The 17,009-nt window shown below is 42.1% G+C and overlaps 1 protein-coding gene across 6 annotated transcripts in view; it reads right to left on the bottom strand.

Moving 5' to 3' along the window:
* LOC112158292 (kelch-like protein 29) overlaps nucleotides 1–17,009 on the bottom strand; it is a 326,899-nt gene that overhangs the window by 304,196 nt on the left and 5,694 nt on the right. For 2 of the 6 annotated variants that reach the window (XM_024291568.2, XM_036210445.1), the window contains exon 2: nucleotides 10,151–10,218. The exons of 2 other annotated variants lie outside the window; for them this stretch is intronic. The gene's annotated coding sequence lies outside the window, so the exon portion shown is untranslated. Of the gene's footprint in view, nucleotides 1–10,145; nucleotides 10,219–10,400; nucleotides 10,762–17,009 lie in introns of those variants that run through there. 2 more of the 6 variants (XM_024291570.2, XM_036210446.1) reach the window with 2 other exon arrangements.

Below are 17,009 nucleotides of genomic sequence, written 5' to 3'. Positions count from 1 at the left end.
TGTCAAAATACCCAATATTAGCGCTGATATTGATATCTGGATCGGATTACCGCGATTTAGAAATAGTAAGTTGTGAATACTTCCATAGAACTTTACAGTCACTTTTGCGTTTCCATTGACTATGAAATTGCACAATTTCAATTTTCGATAAAAAATTAGCTTAATGGAAATGTGAAAATGTAGACAAAAAACTTGCATTTACAAAAAAGAAAGGTTTGAACTTGGAGGAGGAAGATTTTGAGGCATATTCAAATTGACATATTTTGCAAAACTGTAATGGAAACACTATTTTAGGATTAAATGAGTCATGTGACCAACAACTGGATACTACAAGAGGTCCCACAGCGTCAAACCGCTCATCAAAAGTTGAGCCTTTCATTCGGAGTTGTAGGATCCACTTAATCCATAACCGCTCTCGCGTAGGTCGCCACTCCATGGCCTGAATCAGACGCCGACGTCTCCTTTGATAGATGGTGATGAGCTCTAGTGTCATGACAGAAATGTGAATGTATCTGCTGTAACTAAAAGCATTGTTGACAAACGTGCTTTTGAATGACTTATCACACAAATTGGTTTGAGTTTATTCGCATAAATAGGATTTAATGGAAACAATGTAATTGCAAAATTGTGTTTTTTTTACATTTCTAGAATTTCGATGAAGTTTTGCATAGATGTGTCATGGAAATGAAGCCACAGTCACATTCACACACTGCTGGACACTGGCATCAACCCGTAACCACCGGGGAGAATGTGGGTTAATATCTTGCCAAAGGACACTTCAAAACAGCAGGAACCAAACCTCAAACTTCTCACTATTACAGTGTTTTACAGGCAGCCGTTTCAATTCAAGCTCAGGAGGCATAATAATGTCCTAGTAGGCGAAGGTATTTGGTTGATCTTGGGACCCTGAACTAATACATTTTTACAGAAACACCATTTCCACCTCATACATGGACACAGACCACAAACATCAACTCATTTAGACTTTAACTTCCATAATGCATTCTGCTATTTCCAGGAAACAAACCTAACAAAATAAGAGACTGTAGCTGCCAAGCTTTCTGGGAAAAGATCTGGAAATGAGCAGCTGATTTTTTAATAAATTAAAATATCTTCAATTTCCCATAATGCTCTGTTTTTTACAGCAAGTTCTTGTAAATCAGGATTTATTTTCGTGCTTTTTCACCTATCCGATTGCGTTGCAATTTACAGTATGGCGCTGTACAACCTAAGAACAGCATAATGTCTGACTTTCTCCCAGTTTGCTGGTTTACAGTTGGATATAAACAGTACAATACTGCACTATCCAATCAGAGGTCGACCGCTCTACCTCTGCACCACGGGTAAGTCCAGATCATTGCTTTTGTTGAATTTTTTGGCCTAAAACTCTTTCGGTGATCCTGCAAATACAATGATCTGTTGACTATTTAACGAGTCTGTCCTCTTCACCAGCATCATAGTCTGAGACAAACACCTTCAATGACTCCAGAGGTGAGAGGATGTCTACTCACCTCACCCCAGGGCTAACTCTAAATGCAAAGCAGTGGCGTCCTCTTCCTCTCCTGTTCAGGCGCTTGTGTCTCCGAGGACGCTTTAAGGAAGAAGAGACGGCGCTGATAGAGCAGCTCAAAGTGCCAGCATGGCCCGTTCACAGATATTAGCCTCAATGGCCCGAGTAAGATGCCACGCTGAAACCCCCGCTGTGCGTGTGCGAGTGTGTCAGCCTCTTCAAATTCTATGCTCCTTTAACCACGGGCCGGCCCCCCGCAGAGCCTTACATCCTAATCACCGGGGGAGACAATGCCTCACGTTTATGTGACAAGAACAGAACTGGCTGCGTAGGACACTGCAGGTCGCATTCCTTGTTTATGATTGTGCGTTTGCGTTCCGCCTCCGCCATGGTCTGTTAATGCCATGTGAATGGGGTGCCATCTTCAGCCGATGTGGGGAAGGTGGGAGGTCCCATCAACGCTGGCGGCAGGGGCTGAAAAGTCTCGCTCCTGCACACCTGATTGAGTCAGAACCGGGTCAGATCCTGAATACACCCCATCAGTTTTCTGTCTCTGGGGGAACATGCTGTACTCTCTGGTTTGAATGGAGGCGGTGGGGGCCCAATTTCAAACTTTCAAGAGTTTTGAACTTCCTGCGCCGGAGAGCCGTGTCCGTTGTGTTTAGTGACGTTGAAAATGGTGTTCTGGAGAGATGACAAAGTTCTGAATGAGTGCCTTTATCCCCTCACAGGAGGACCGTCCATTAGGCAGAGGCAGGGATTAGAACCAGCTGTGATCATGCTCACAAAAAAGGCAAAAGAACTTCATTACTTTGATGCATTTCTGCGAACACGCTCAGGATTCTGGGTAAAGCTTCAGTTCCTTAAAATCTCTTAAAAATGACAATCTATTCCAACTGTAAGATACCGATACAGTGATGCTGATGTTTGCAAGCAGGAATGTTTGTTTCCATTATAGATAACCGAATAAAACTCTTGCTCTTAGTTAAATCATCAGCATTTGTGATTTTCCCCTTCGTCCCAACTGCCTTTGCGAGAGTAAACGGGTTGTCCGCAGCTGAAAAATGGTCAAACAAGAGATGTCAAGGTCGTAGACGACTCACTGACCCCCATAGAGCAAAAATCTTCATACAACGTTTTTTTATGCACTTATTTTACAACATTGTATTGTATGTTCCATTTTCACGATGTTCCTTAAGGTGGCCGTACAAGAGAAGTGCAAGACATACCTGCGCTCCAATCAAGATTCAGCCACTCTACAAACGTCCACGGGCCTGGACAACCCAAAGACCTGCAGCACCTGTACAGGTCAACCCCCATACTGGTGCAGGTAATTAAAGCTAAACATTTAGCAATGATTAAGGAACCTGTTGATGCAGTTTGCAGACTTCCTACAGACACTTCCATATCCCTTACATGCGGAATTTATTCGCAAGGTAAGTAGGGAGCTAGTACTCACACTTCACTAGAGACTACTTTTGCCGTACAGACACTGTACTGACTCATGAATCACAACTGCAAGAAACTTCCGACATCTTTACAAATACTTGTTCAACAATGCTTTGTTCCATTTTCATGGGATCCCCTAAGGTGGCCGTACGACCATCAAGGGAAGGGCAAGACATACTTGCGGTCCCGTCAAGATAAAGCCTCTCAGCAACCTTCCACGGGCCTAGAAAACTCAAAAACCCAAAGCATTTGTACAGGTCGAACCCCATACAGGTGCTTGTGACTAAAGATAAATATTTACAATGAGCGGGGAACATGTTAGTACAGTTTACGGTTTGTGTAGATGTCCTACAGGCACTTGCGTATCATCTGCATGTGGAATTTATGTGCACGGTCAGTAGGGAACCAGTACTAGCACCTTACTAACAAATATTTTTTCTGTAAGCCGATTGCGCTTCCAATATTTAAAAAAAAAACTTCACGATATACTCGTGACACGCACATTAATAGTACGTTCCATGACATCGTTTGAGGTGGCCGTACGATAATCAAGGGAACCACGAGACATACTGTTGCTCCCCTCAAGATAAAGCCTCTCTATGACCCTTCATGGGCCCGGACAACCCTCATACAAGTACTAGTGACTAAAGCTAAATATTTAGCTTTAGCAAAGACCAAGGAATGTGTTAGTGCAGTTTATGATTTGTGTAGGCATCCTACAGGCACTTGCGTATCATCGGCATGCAGAATTTATGCGCAAAGTCAGTAGGGAGCCAGTACACGCATGTGACTTGCGACTACTTTTGGCATAAGGACACTGTACTTACGTGAAACTTTCAATATCTTTAAAATTGTGTATAGAGTATAATGTGATATTCTTACAACATGAACGAAAATGATACGTTTCATTTTCACAACATCCTTTGGGGTGGCCGTACGACCATCAAGGGAACCACGAGAGATACCTGTGCTCCCCCTCAAGATAAAGCCTCTCTACGACCTACCACGGGTCAACCCCCATACTGGTGCATGTGACCAAAGCTAAACATTTAGCGATGTGCAAAGAACCTCTTTACAGTTTGTGTAGACGTCCTACAGACACTTGCGTATCACCTGCATGGAATTTATGCGCAAGTTCCATAAGGAGCCAGTACTCACACCTTACTAACAACTACTTCTGACAAGGGCAGCTTCCTTATTCATACATCACAAGAGCATTAAACTTTCAATATCTTTTCAAATACTTCACATTAGACCAGGGGTATTCAAATCCAGGCCTCGAGGGCCGGTGTCCTACATGTTTTCCAACCAACCTTCCATTGAAGCTCCTTATTGGCTAAACATACCTGATCCTGGAAATTAGCAGCCAATAAGGAGCTTCAATGGAAGGTTGGTTGGAAAACATGTAGGACACCGGCCCTCGAGGCCTGGATTTGAATATCCCTGCATTAGACGAACAACAATGGTACGTTTCATTTGCATTACGTGTCTTCAGGTGGCTGTACGACCATAAAGGGAACTGGTCTCCCCTTAAGATCCGGTCGCTCCTCTCTACAACCCTCCATGGACCCGGACAACCTCAAAAACCTGCAGCAGCCAAACGAGCTAACCTCCAATACCAGTGCAGATTGACAGATGCTACGTTCACACGCCTCTGTGCTAAAGCCACCACTTTCAATGAAAACGAATTCAAGCTGTGAACTCAGTTTTTGGTCTACGTACACAAACCTATCGATGAAAGTTAAACCAGTTGAACTTTGACCTATCAGAGACTCAGATGTGGTAGTGACGTATGGATGACATCCCCTTTAATTTACAAAAGTCCCAACCGTGTGAAAATGGATCATAGAGGTGTAAATTAATTATTTGACACAAGGTTTTTCATAGTTGTGAAAGAACAAGCCTGGAGCAAGAATTGCAAGATTTACAACACGTCAATCCTTCTCACCGAGCTCCAGCTGTGAGTACACGAGCTAGTATCGGTAGCAACAGTCCAGCGTGAACAACGTATGCTAAAGGCCAGAATCCGTGTTCAGCGTGTTCCTGAACACGCATCACATGCACAGTACAAACATAACTTAAGGCTGCTAATGTGTCCCAGCAGGTAATCATAAAGCAGAAGATATTTTTATGTCCAATACATACAAATCATGTATTATTTTATACACTATTGTCCAGAAAAAAAGCAATAATTTGATGATTTAAATGAATAATCCAAACTCCAGATCAACTTCCCGACCTTCCTTAAGCTTCTTCTACTTTCATTGTCTACATTATGAAATGGGGTCAGGCAGTTAATGACCACATCTTTCAAGAATACACCGCTGATGCTCTGCCTTTATCAAAAGGTGAGACACGACTCTGTTAAGAATAAAGAGTCGAAACCCAACAAATCCAGACACTATTCCCTTTACAGGCAGAGAAATGTCTCGGGTACAGAATAAAAGAATTGGTTCCATCTCTGCATGAAAAAGGAGAGAGAAGTTCACGCTTTGTCTAAAGACAAATCCAGACGTCCTGGAGCTTCGTGTTCAGATGAACCGCTGGGGTTTAACATCCGCTCTGACAAAAGCTTGGGCGGGTTGGGCCTCTCCTCCCGCCGTGTGTTTACCTGCAGACACAGTCTTCCTTCAGCAGGAGGGGGGCTGCTTGTGAAGCCACCGGGGGACCCACTTTCCTCCTCGCAGAAGCTTGTCATCCATCATTATTTGAGCCGGCCTTGAATGGGATTCAGGCCGGCAGCGTCCCTCCCCCTGTAAGGGGACCGTCAACATAAACAGCAAACTGATGGGTAAATGATGACCGCTGCTCCCGGAGACGCATGCTCAAAACAATCACTGATATATCAATACGTTCCAGGAGAGACTCCACACCCGCAGCTACTCTATGGGATATTGTGGTTTTTAAATCTTTAACACTTGAGACGTCGCCGGCGAGGCTCAAATAACTCACACTCTTTAACGACTGTAACTTTTCAATCGTTAAAACGATCGACATAATTCCAGCAGATTCTGAACAAAATAAATGCGCCACTTTTCTTTGAACTTTTGTGCTCAGACACATGAAACAAAAAAAGGAGTTTATTTTGAGAAATCAGGTTTAATTACTTTGATTTTTGAAGCAAATGTGAAGGCGACTGTACAGCAGCAGCACCTGTTCTTGTATGTTTCTCATTTGTGACAATTCACTGACATGTCACTTAAAATAAATAAAGTCAAAGAAAAGAAAGCAAGAGAATAACTGAAAATATACTTTATTGTGGTATATTGTAATATATATTGTTATCGTGATATGAAATAATTTCTATAGTAATAAGTATCATTATTGTGGAATTTAAACAATATATCATGGTGTATATTTTTGTTGTGATATAAAATAATTTATAAAATAATATATATCGTTACTGTGACATGGTATATATTTATATACATACAATATCATAATACATATTGCTATTGTGATAAAAAATATATATATATAGTGATATATATTGTTAGCGTGATATAAAATAATTTATTTTATATATTTTGTAATTGTGGTATTTTTTATATATATATATATATATATAGTGAAACATATTGTTGTTTGTATAAAAAATAATATATATGGATATAAGTATTGATATTGTGATATAAAGTAAAATAAATTGTGATTATTTTAAATAACATACATTGTGATATATATTGTTATAGTGATATAAATAATATAAATTGTGACATATTTTGTTTTCATGATAAAAAATATTTTATATTGTGATACATGTTTGTTATCCTTATATAAAATAGTATATATTGTCATATATATTGGTCTAAATTAATATATATATTTTTTCTTAAGTGTTAAAAAGTTACGGTAAGTAAAAGAACATTAACAGTGGAGAGGCAATTAAGGGTTAAAAAAATGCAACAATGGTTGAATTCCCACTTTTTTATATTTAAGGAAACCTAACATCAATAATATTTTTCCACCCTAAATTCCTCCATTTCTTTGGTCTAAATCCAAACAGCGTTTCAGAAAATAATGGCCAAGCAGGAGCTAAATAATAAAATGTGTTTGGCTCGTGAGCAATTGGGAGACATTTCTCAAACCGCTCCATGCGGTTTTTTAGAAAATCTTTTTTTAAAACTACAGTTTTAAGACCTTTTTTTCTAACTTTTTATAGAAGCTTTCTGTAATGTTGCACATAAAACAAATAAATGAAAACCATTCCACGTTAGGGTTCAATCTCCAACAGTGAGCACGCAAAGATAACTCGAGTCAGGGAAATGCAAACTAACAAAATAAGGCATAATTATAGTTTTCACAGATCAGCTCCACCTGTGATTTTTGCTACCAGGTGTGTAGGTCACGCAGTGCTGCGTCATCGACACCGCATATGGGTTGGTTATTTTAGAGACTTTTAAAGTCTTGATTATAAAAATGCACATCATGCAGCTCTTAACATCTAAAAATGTCCTTTTTTTAACCCAGATGGAGCCCAGGTGTCCAAAGCCAACGTTCACACCTGTTGTGTTTGGGTCAGGTGTGACCCAAACCCCCCCAAAAAGATCCAACTTTGAGTAAACATCATCATTCAAGTCCAAATTAGGCCCAAAGAGAAAGGCAGAGGAGGAAGGAAATGTTCAACCAGACAACTAACCACTAAGTCTTGTGATTCTTAATACTTTTGGTACGCTCATTAAGCAGCGACGAGTGCTGCAGTACACCTCTCTCACAATACTAACAGTACAGACCAGAGCTGGCCCTCTAGATCCACCACACTGCCTGTTTTAGTTATCTCTGCACTTCTTTCTGCTGACTCGACGATTCTTTTGCATTTTGATGACTGAACACACCTGATCCAGGTAATTGGCAGCAAGAGGTGCAGGGAGGGAGTCGGAAGACCAGGATTGGACATCCCTGGTATAGAACTACAGAGTCATCAGTTTTCCAGAACATGGTGACCAGATCACTTCTATCGACTTGTTCTCATAAAAACATGAAACTTTTGTTGGATATTTCCCAATTTGGACAGGATGTACGAACAAAGGTGATGGGTGATGAGAAATGCGGTCCCGTTCACAACTCAGAAGAGAATATCTAATGAACTCCTGCGGCTTAGGAGTAATTATGTCCAGGAAAACAAAACAAGTTTTTGGATTTTTGCTAAAATGTATATTGCTAAGTCTCACTCCAACCATATTTTTCTCTATTGTAAAAGCTTTAGGAAAAATTCTTGGATGTGGGCGGGACTGTTGACACAGAGCAACTCCGCCCCCTTTCTCATCACTGAGAGTTCTGTTTGCATGCTCACGTGCTAGCTTAAAGCCTCAAGCTAGCATTAGCAGCCCAAAAATAACAATCTCATCAATCCAGTCAAACAGTTTTGAGCCAGAATGATGAGTGTTGAACGCTCATCATGTCTCACACAAGCGTAGCTGCGTCTTTTGTCTGAGCATTTTTTAGTATCCAGTTTTCATATTCACGCAATTTGAATTAAGAAATACTCAGTTTTAATCACAAATTATTTTATATAGGTCCTCTACTGCCTCTACTGCTAATCCTCTAAATGTTACAAGAACATGCTAAATACAGAGTCCCTAAAGGGACATCAAAATTGAAGTAAAAAAAAATATTTTTTACTGAAAATTGCAGTAAAAAAATTATTTAGGTAGCAGCTGGTGTGTGCCAGTTGCTATCCAGAACGCACAAGTTACTATTCGTTGTGTACCAGTTACTATCTTATGCACGGCAGTTATTATCTGGTGCGTACCAGTTACTATCTGATGCACGCCAGTTACTATCTGGTGTGTACCAGTTACTATCTGATGCACGCCAGTTACTGTCTGGTGTTTACCAGTTATTATCCGGTGCGTACCAGTTACTATCTGGTGCGTACCAGTTACTATCTCATGAGTACCGGTTACTACCTGGTATGTACCCCTTAATATCTTGTGTGTACCAGTTACTATCTGGTGTGTACTAGTTACTATCTGGTGCACGCCAGTTACTATCTGGTGCATTCCAGTTACTATCTGATGCGTACCAGTTACTATCTGGTGCGTACCAGTTACTATCTGATGCGTACCAATCACTATATGGTGCGTACCAGTTACTATCTCATGAGTACCAGTTACTATCTGATGCACGCCAGTTACTATCTTGTGTGTACCAGTTACTATCTGCATATCTACTGGCTGCATAAATACAACTTTACATCCACAGAGTGCTTCTGCAGGAACAACCGGCACCCCGCGGTCCAAAGCCACGCCGCATAACAGGCTAATGATACACTCAAGAGGTCCTCATCAACTTGTATAATACTTAATCCCGCTAAGTGGCATCCACCATAGGTAAACTGCAACACGTGTGGCTTTATGAATTGTATTTTTCCACTTGACCACATAAACATCGATGAATAAATGACTGAATGGAGCCACCCACGGCTTCCAGACGTATATGTAGACCTGCAGCTCGTTTGGAAAAACTAAAAAACCTGAAGCCCCCCTTCAGTGGGAGCTGAACCAGAGAGCATGCATAACGAGCGCTGTTCATCAGCCATGCACTGACCCGGGACTGGCACATGATGATGCGCTCGCGGAGACACAAAGCTCGACCCCCACCGACGCCTGCAGCGCCCACGACTGGTCACCCCGCCCGGGGATCAAAGGCGGTGTGCGGCTCTAATCAGCCCTCACAGCGGGTAACCCCATTAATTCAATTTTATTTCATCAGCTGTAAGCAGACTACCAGAGGGCCCCGCGCATTCCTGGGCTCCCGCCGTCCAGGAGTAATCCTATCTCCTAATGACCAGTCCCAGACCGTAATTGGTCCAAGACCCGATTCGCCCGCTGACGGAGCGGACACGTGGGTGGACAACACAAAGACAAAGCTCATTTTCATTTAGTGGAATTAATGATGCCGTATCTCATTCGTACGAGGCGATCAACCCCCCACTGACGAGGCCACCTCTGTATCCAGGAATCAACCGCATTCAGATTTAATTACAAGACTACAATCAAATTAACCTTTTTTACATACCAAAAATAATTCTCCTTCAATAATAGGATTGATCGAATTGCTCTGATTAAAATGATGGAGCAGAGAAAGCATGACTGGCGTTTTGTTGTTTCTGCCTCACGCCGTCGTCAGCCTCATAATGGGATGTTTATTGGAATATGAGATAATGAGCTTTTCCTTATCTTACCGCACCTTTGGTCTCTGGTGGATGGGGATTCTCATCACAGACAAATTGGATCTTTGAGTTTTGCCGTGTACACCTGCAGAAACAATAACAGTGTGTGAACACGGCGAGGCTTTAGCGGAGAAAATTAAAAATGCAGTGGTAACGTGTTGGCGCGCCGGCGGTTAATGAAAAATCAGGCATGCCTTTCCTCTTTAAATGACTTGTGTAACAGTTGGATCTGCGGAACAGACAACTACACAGGAACCTATCAATTACCCCGCCGCCGCCGCCACCTGTCCATGAGAGGTCAACATGCCGGAGGGATGAGGTCAAGCTGACGGCATATGGCTGAAAATTTAAAAAATGACGACAAAGCGAGGGGGGGGGGCTTCAAAGGGCTCCATTGTGGGCCGAACAATGCTGGTGTTGGTAAAAACAGTGACGCCGCCGCCGCCGCCGCCTTTGGGAGTCACCACACCTCCTTTGTCCGAGTCTGGCTCCAACACTGAACAGTATTGTTCCTTCAGGCTTCCATACATGATCGATTGTGCTGAGGTTTAGGGAAACTACGGTGGCCCAGAAGTCCAAATCACTCCAACAAATCTCAAAAACTAAAGATTGTAATTTAAAAAGACAAAACTATAAAAAAAAATGTAAATTTGAAAAATGAATATTGAAAACTCAAAATTAATATTGAAAACTTGAAAGAAACTTTGAAAATTGGAAAAAAATGTAAATTAGAAAAAATTATATTAAAAACTTGAAACAAAAAATAATAAAAAATCAAAAGTTTATCGTAGCCAATGAGCTCAAAGCCCCCCTCCCTTGTAAAATTGTAAAGCTTCAAAGGATTTTACAAAATGTACATACCTATTAATTATATTTACAATAAAAGCTAAAGAATTTTTGTTCCCATCATACCAACAACACATTCGATTCAAACAACAAACCAAAGAGTCATTGTAATTGCTTCATTTACATGAGTATGTTGTTGGATATGTAAACCAGAATTTTCACTTTTTAATTATTTTTATTTTCCAATCAGTTCTTGACTTATTCAATCAAGTAAGTTTGGTACATCTATACAATAAACTAATCATTTTGTTTGTCTTCTTCAGTGCTTGGTTTATTACAAGCACTCAAAACAAAAAGAAATTGATAAAGAATGCAAATTAAAGATATACATCTATAATTGTGCATTTTGTACTTTTACAAACAATAAATTACATATTTAATCCGTTAAATGTTACGTTTTTAATAAAAATAGCTTGAAAGGAAATGGGAGGAGCATAAATAAACCTGGAGTTTTTATGGATCTTTGCCTCAAATTGTATTTTTTTTCTTTTGTTAAAACAGGAAACAAAAATTGAGATTTACTGAATTTTATAGCTTTAATTTTGTTTAGGATAGAAATCACATTTTCATTTCTTCTTGACCCAAACAGATCAGGTTTATTTTATCTAAAAGGAAAAACATTCTTCAGAGGAACTCCCTTTTTGAAGAACAGAAAGTCCGAGGGTGGCGTTTTATGTTGTACTTTTTGGGATCAAAGCAGGCCAGAAAAACACGCCGTCTTTGAGCAAGGCACCGACAACCTCCCGCTGTGCGGGGCAGCTAATAATCACAGCAGATTTATGATGGGAAGGTGTGTTTTTATCTCTGCTTTGCCTTATTCTTAAGGTAAGCTGCCAAAATGTTGTCGTTTTTATTTTTTATTTAAAGCGGTAGAAAGTGGAAGCATCTGCTCGCCTTCAAAGCAGCGTTCTGCTGATACGGACGTTCTCGGGACGGGTGGCGGAGCGCGACGGCAAATCTTTAAGAAGTGAATGGTGCCGACGCTCATTCATCTTTGTTCTGCCGACTACCTCCGTGTCATATACATCAGCCTGGACTTAACAGCCTATGGAACGTGAAGACATGTTCCTTTATTCCTGAAAAAAAGCAATTTCCATTGTGATGATTGTGCAAGAACGGAAACCGCCGCCCTGTCAAACCGATAAAAGCAGCGCCTTCATGAAGCGGCAGTCCAAAAATAAAATCCTGACATATGCTTGTTTATGTAAGAGGGCTAAAATAATCCAGATTGAATCTTATTAGACGTTAGAAGTGTCCAGCTGAGTGTGGAGCGTTTCTGACATTTCTCTCGCCGTCGTTTACTTCAGTCGGTGGCTCAATAATCCAGCTGCTTCATGAATCCGGAGAATTTCCACACAGTAATTAACCAGAGTCAGAGGACGGCAAAGTCGGCTTCTTTTCTAAGAAAATAAAGTCGAGGAAAATGTTCTGAAATGAGACCAAGTCACTGGTTTCTCCTGCTTTCCTAAATGTGCTGCTGTCGGTGCCCTCATGGGCACTGAACTCCCCGAGGAGGACAATGGAGTCCCTTGTTGGAGGAGTACTCCTCTGAGAGACACCAAGAAGGTCGTCTGAACTGAACTGCAGTCAGAGACCTGTCCACAACCCGAAGGCAGAGGGACTTGAGCTTCTTGTCCACCTGTGTGAACTCCAACACTTGTCCAACTCCAGATTGGTAGAGAGTCCAATCCCTCTCGAGGGACGGAGTTTCAGAGGTGAGCCGGTACCTCGACCTCCTGCACAAGCTCAGGCTCCTCCCTTCCAGAGCAACACAGTCTTGTTCCCAATTGGTCATATTTGGATGTTTGGTTAAGGACGCCTCTGCGTCGAAAATTGACGCTGTGGGTGTCCAAAAATCGTCGTTTTTTTGGGTTCTAGGCTCATCAACCTACAGTGGGCCACGCCAGTACCCTAACCCAAACCTTAACCTCGTACTGGACAAGTATCGGTACTGGACATGGTACCGGACGTGGACCGGGCTAGGGTTAGGGTACCGGTACCGTTCACATCTCAGAAAAAAAAAAAACGCTGAAATTCGACGAGTTAGAGGGACCCAAAATGTCAAAAAGTGCTGTGGGGGTGAGGGTCCTTAGCAATGCATCAATATGTGACGACTTGGGAATGAGAATGTGTTGCCCAGAGAGGAGATGTTCCTTGCACCAAAAGTCGAGTATCTTAACCGAGGTTTGGGCCGCAGCGGTACCGGCCTTCAACTGCAACACAAACCACATTGCATCGGCCTCTTTTGACCACTCCTTGTTCCTCCGAGCTGGGCATGACTGGGGCTTGTGGGAGGAGCCCCAACCTCAGGCCTGGCTCCAGGATGGGTCTCCGGTGGGGCCATTCCAGACGACAAAATCTCGTCTTCTATTCTCATAAAGGGGATTCTGAACCGCTCTTTGTCCCGTCACCCAGGACCTGTCTGCTATGGAAGACCCTACCAGAAGGTAGCTTGACCTCTCTAGTTTGGAGTGCTCCTGCTCCAGGTGGAGGAATTTAAGTGTTCTGTTCACTAGTGAGGGAAGATCAGAGTGAGATCAACAGGTGGATTGGTGTGGCGCTATATCGGTCCATTATGGTGAAGAGAGAGCCGAGCCAGAGAGCAAAGCTCTCAATTTACCGGTCAATCTTTGTTCCGGTCGTCATGAGATCTGGATCGTGTCTGAAAGATTGAGGTCCTGAATACAAGCGACTGAAATTAGCTTCTTCTGTGGGGCGCTTGACACTCCCTTTGGAGCTCAGTCACCTGGAGGGACATGAGAGTAGAGCCAGAAGTGCCTTAGGGGCATCTAAGTTTCCTGGATGCCTCCCTGGGGAGGTGTTCTGGGTATGTCCCGCTGGGCGGAGGCCCCAGGGAAGACCCAGGTTACACTGGAGAGACCATGTTTCTGAGCTGCCCCAGAGGAGCTGTAGGAAGTGTCCGAGGAGAGGGAAATGTGGGCATCTTTGCTTACACTGCTGCCCCTTCGACCCCGTCCCGGTTGAGCAGAAGAAGATGGATGGATGTTTGCAATCCACGCTTTAAATTCCAGTCACCGCAGTAATGACACCAGCAATCCGTCAAGTAATTAGCATGAAAAAACCATGAAATACTCTCATTTTATGAACTGAATGAAGGTGAAACAAAGAATGTTTAGCAATTTCTGCATCAAATTTTCTGGGTTTAATCCACGCGAGGCATTGATCCGTCTTTTATCCGCACAGAGAAAGCGTTCCATCCAGCCATCTATTGTGAAACTTGTCAAAATGGAGCCCAGCTACAAATCATCTGTGTTATTATCAATTGATTGAAGCAGCTATCTAACTGTGAAAAGCACTTGGAGGCATTATACATCAATTTTAATGGCATTTCTTAATCAGAAGGCTGAGCAATCAGCAGAGACCAATTAGGGTCTGAGAGATAGAGGCCCAGCATTAATAATCAAACTTGGCTTCCTTCATTCTCCTAGAGGACAGACGTGATTTTTTAATCATTTTCAGGATTAGGTAATGAAAAACAAAACGTACTTTACAAAAGCAACACCTTTTCAAACTTCTCGGTGTTAATAAAAAACGAGAGTAGATTAATTTTTGTCCAGAGTGGGACAAAGGGGCCTGCTTGACTCACAAATGCCAGGACTCTGCAGAGCAACAAAACCGAGCCGCGGTCCGGAGGCACTCAGCGATATCTTTACCACGCCACCTTCAGCTGCAGCCTTATTAACATTATGGATAGTTTTATTGTAGAGAAAGTCTACAAGAAAAAAAAAGTCATAAAATGTGCAAGCTGCACGGAAAGCAGACAGGAACATCGGCCTTTATGTCTTTCCCAGCAGCAGATCACCTCTCTCCGGGTTTAACGGCTCTCCTTCTTTGGCTGCGGATGCAAGTGTGGCTTTCAAGTCAACTCCAGTGACCTGTATGAAGAGGTTAAGTAATTAGGGGGCACCTGAGTGCAGGCGCCTGTCCAACCAAGTCGCATCCTTTAAAGTCGTGTTTAAAGCTGAACTGATGGTTTTTGGAAAACCTCCAGAGGAAGAAATGAGTATTTGGTTTCTTGCTGGTTTAGTAGATTTGCCCACTTTATAGGAAGTGTCAAGAAATTAAGTCAAGAAATCCCCTTTAAAAAGTTGATATACATTTCATGAAGGAAAACAGGTATTTCCCGAAAAGTACTTTGTGGCAAAACCTTTTTTAGCAAGCACATGGGTCCGACGCTTCTTGTAGCTATGAGTATGTGTCTGGACTGAATTTTGGTTCACTCTTCTTTGCAAATATGTCTAAATTATTAAGATTTGGTGTATGTTTCTTCGTAACTCTAAAGCTACGTTCATACCACCCTTGGGAACGAGCGTTAAACCGGCCACTTCCAATGAAAACTATGCAAATGTGAAATTTGGGTTTCTGTGTTCAAAACTATTGATACACACATCACCACGCACGTTTAAGACCATTTCAGGCTCTAAGGCTGCAAGTTAAACCCGGTTGAACTCATCCAGGTGAACCAATCAGGGGCTTGGATGGATGGTAGATTGAAAATTTGATCATAGAGTAGAAATTAATACTCGGGGTTTGGGTCCAACCGGAATTCTATGACATGTAATAGAGCTGAGAAAAAAACAGCCTGGAGCAAGATTCAAGAGATTTGATATTCCGCATTAAGCATGCATTCAAGAATGCATTCTTCAGCACACGTCAGTATGTTGGTAGCTTAAGCTTGATCTCTCTATAGGGTTTCTTTGGGACTGAGGACATGTAAACGGACTGGAAATAGAACTCTTGCGTTGCGTCTGACGGGGATCACACAAGTGATGGAGGCGATGTAAACATTCTGATTGATTCATGAATGTTCTATTTATTTTTTTGAAACACCACAAACGGACCATATTAGTCTTTAGTGACCCGTGTGAACCAGAACTCTTCCTGGTTACTAGAATCCTCCATGAAAGTCTCCAAATCAAACAGGAGAGTCTTTAGAGGTCAAAGCGTCTTGTGTTTTTATCAACTTTTTTTTCAAAGTAAGCCCTGACAGAGTTAAGTTTGGTGAGGCAGTTTGGAGCAAATCTCCCATCAATCACCACGCATTAAAGATAACAGCCGAGCATCGTGAAATATCTTAAGTGCGTTTCAGCAATCAGCAGGCCTTTCTCGTTGATTTGCTGCCGCGCGCTGCACAGTAACTCCTAACTTCCATTTATAATCCTTGTCATTGCAGAACAATCCACTTCCAGCATAAATTAATCAAAACTGCGGAGCATGGAGCCAATATTTTATAGGCTTTTCTAGTCGGGGGCAGAATACTTGCAAGCTGAGGCGGTAAACATGCACTATTGCAGATGCACATCACACCTTCTGCAAACACATGATTTATGAATCCTCTCCATTCAAAAGCCACCTTTCAACCTGCACTGTTGGACTATGTAAATCAGACATGGCTGCGAGCCCCCGATGTGTGCTTTCATTAATTGTTTACATATGAAGCCATCACTGGAGATGAATGCAGCTTTTACTGGTGCGGAACGTATCTGAAAAGAAAAAAAAAGAGCAGCCATGTTTGTGTTTGCAGGCAAACAGGCGGCTTCTAATTCTGCATAAAGGTCGGAGTGATTTCAGGAGATTACTGGGAGAGACGGTTTGATGACATATGCGGATGAAAAAGCACCAAATTTTCCTTCATTCCGGAAAGAATCTAAAATCAATTCTATAGTTTAGTGATGGAAGAAGCAAGTAAAAAAAAATCTTATTTTACAGAAAATTAGAAGAAGATCCTGTTTGGTGAGCGTTGAGACTACTATCCCAAAACGCTAACGTACAACGGCCCCAATGCAACTTTTTCAATAAATTTGGTATTTGTACTCTGGTGGCAGCAGTGGTATTTAAACACATCGCTTTGCGGCCACAAAGGTTTTATGGAAAAGTTTAAATTAAACGGCAACCAAATGATTTTTTTACATTAGTCAGTGGCCGCCCAGGCACATTTGGAGGTTGCACAGTGGCAAGCGTGTGGCAGTCCAGTGGGAGGGGGGTGGCAGTCCAGTGGGAGGCGGGTGG

Source organism: Oryzias melastigma, linkage group LG24 (assembly GCF_002922805.2).
Source record: "Oryzias melastigma strain HK-1 linkage group LG24, ASM292280v2, whole genome shotgun sequence".
Lineage (NCBI taxonomy): Eukaryota > Metazoa > Chordata > Actinopteri > Beloniformes > Adrianichthyidae > Oryzias > Oryzias melastigma.
The sequence above is the reverse complement of the archived record's forward strand: the minus strand, read 5'-3'. Positions and strand labels throughout refer to the sequence as shown.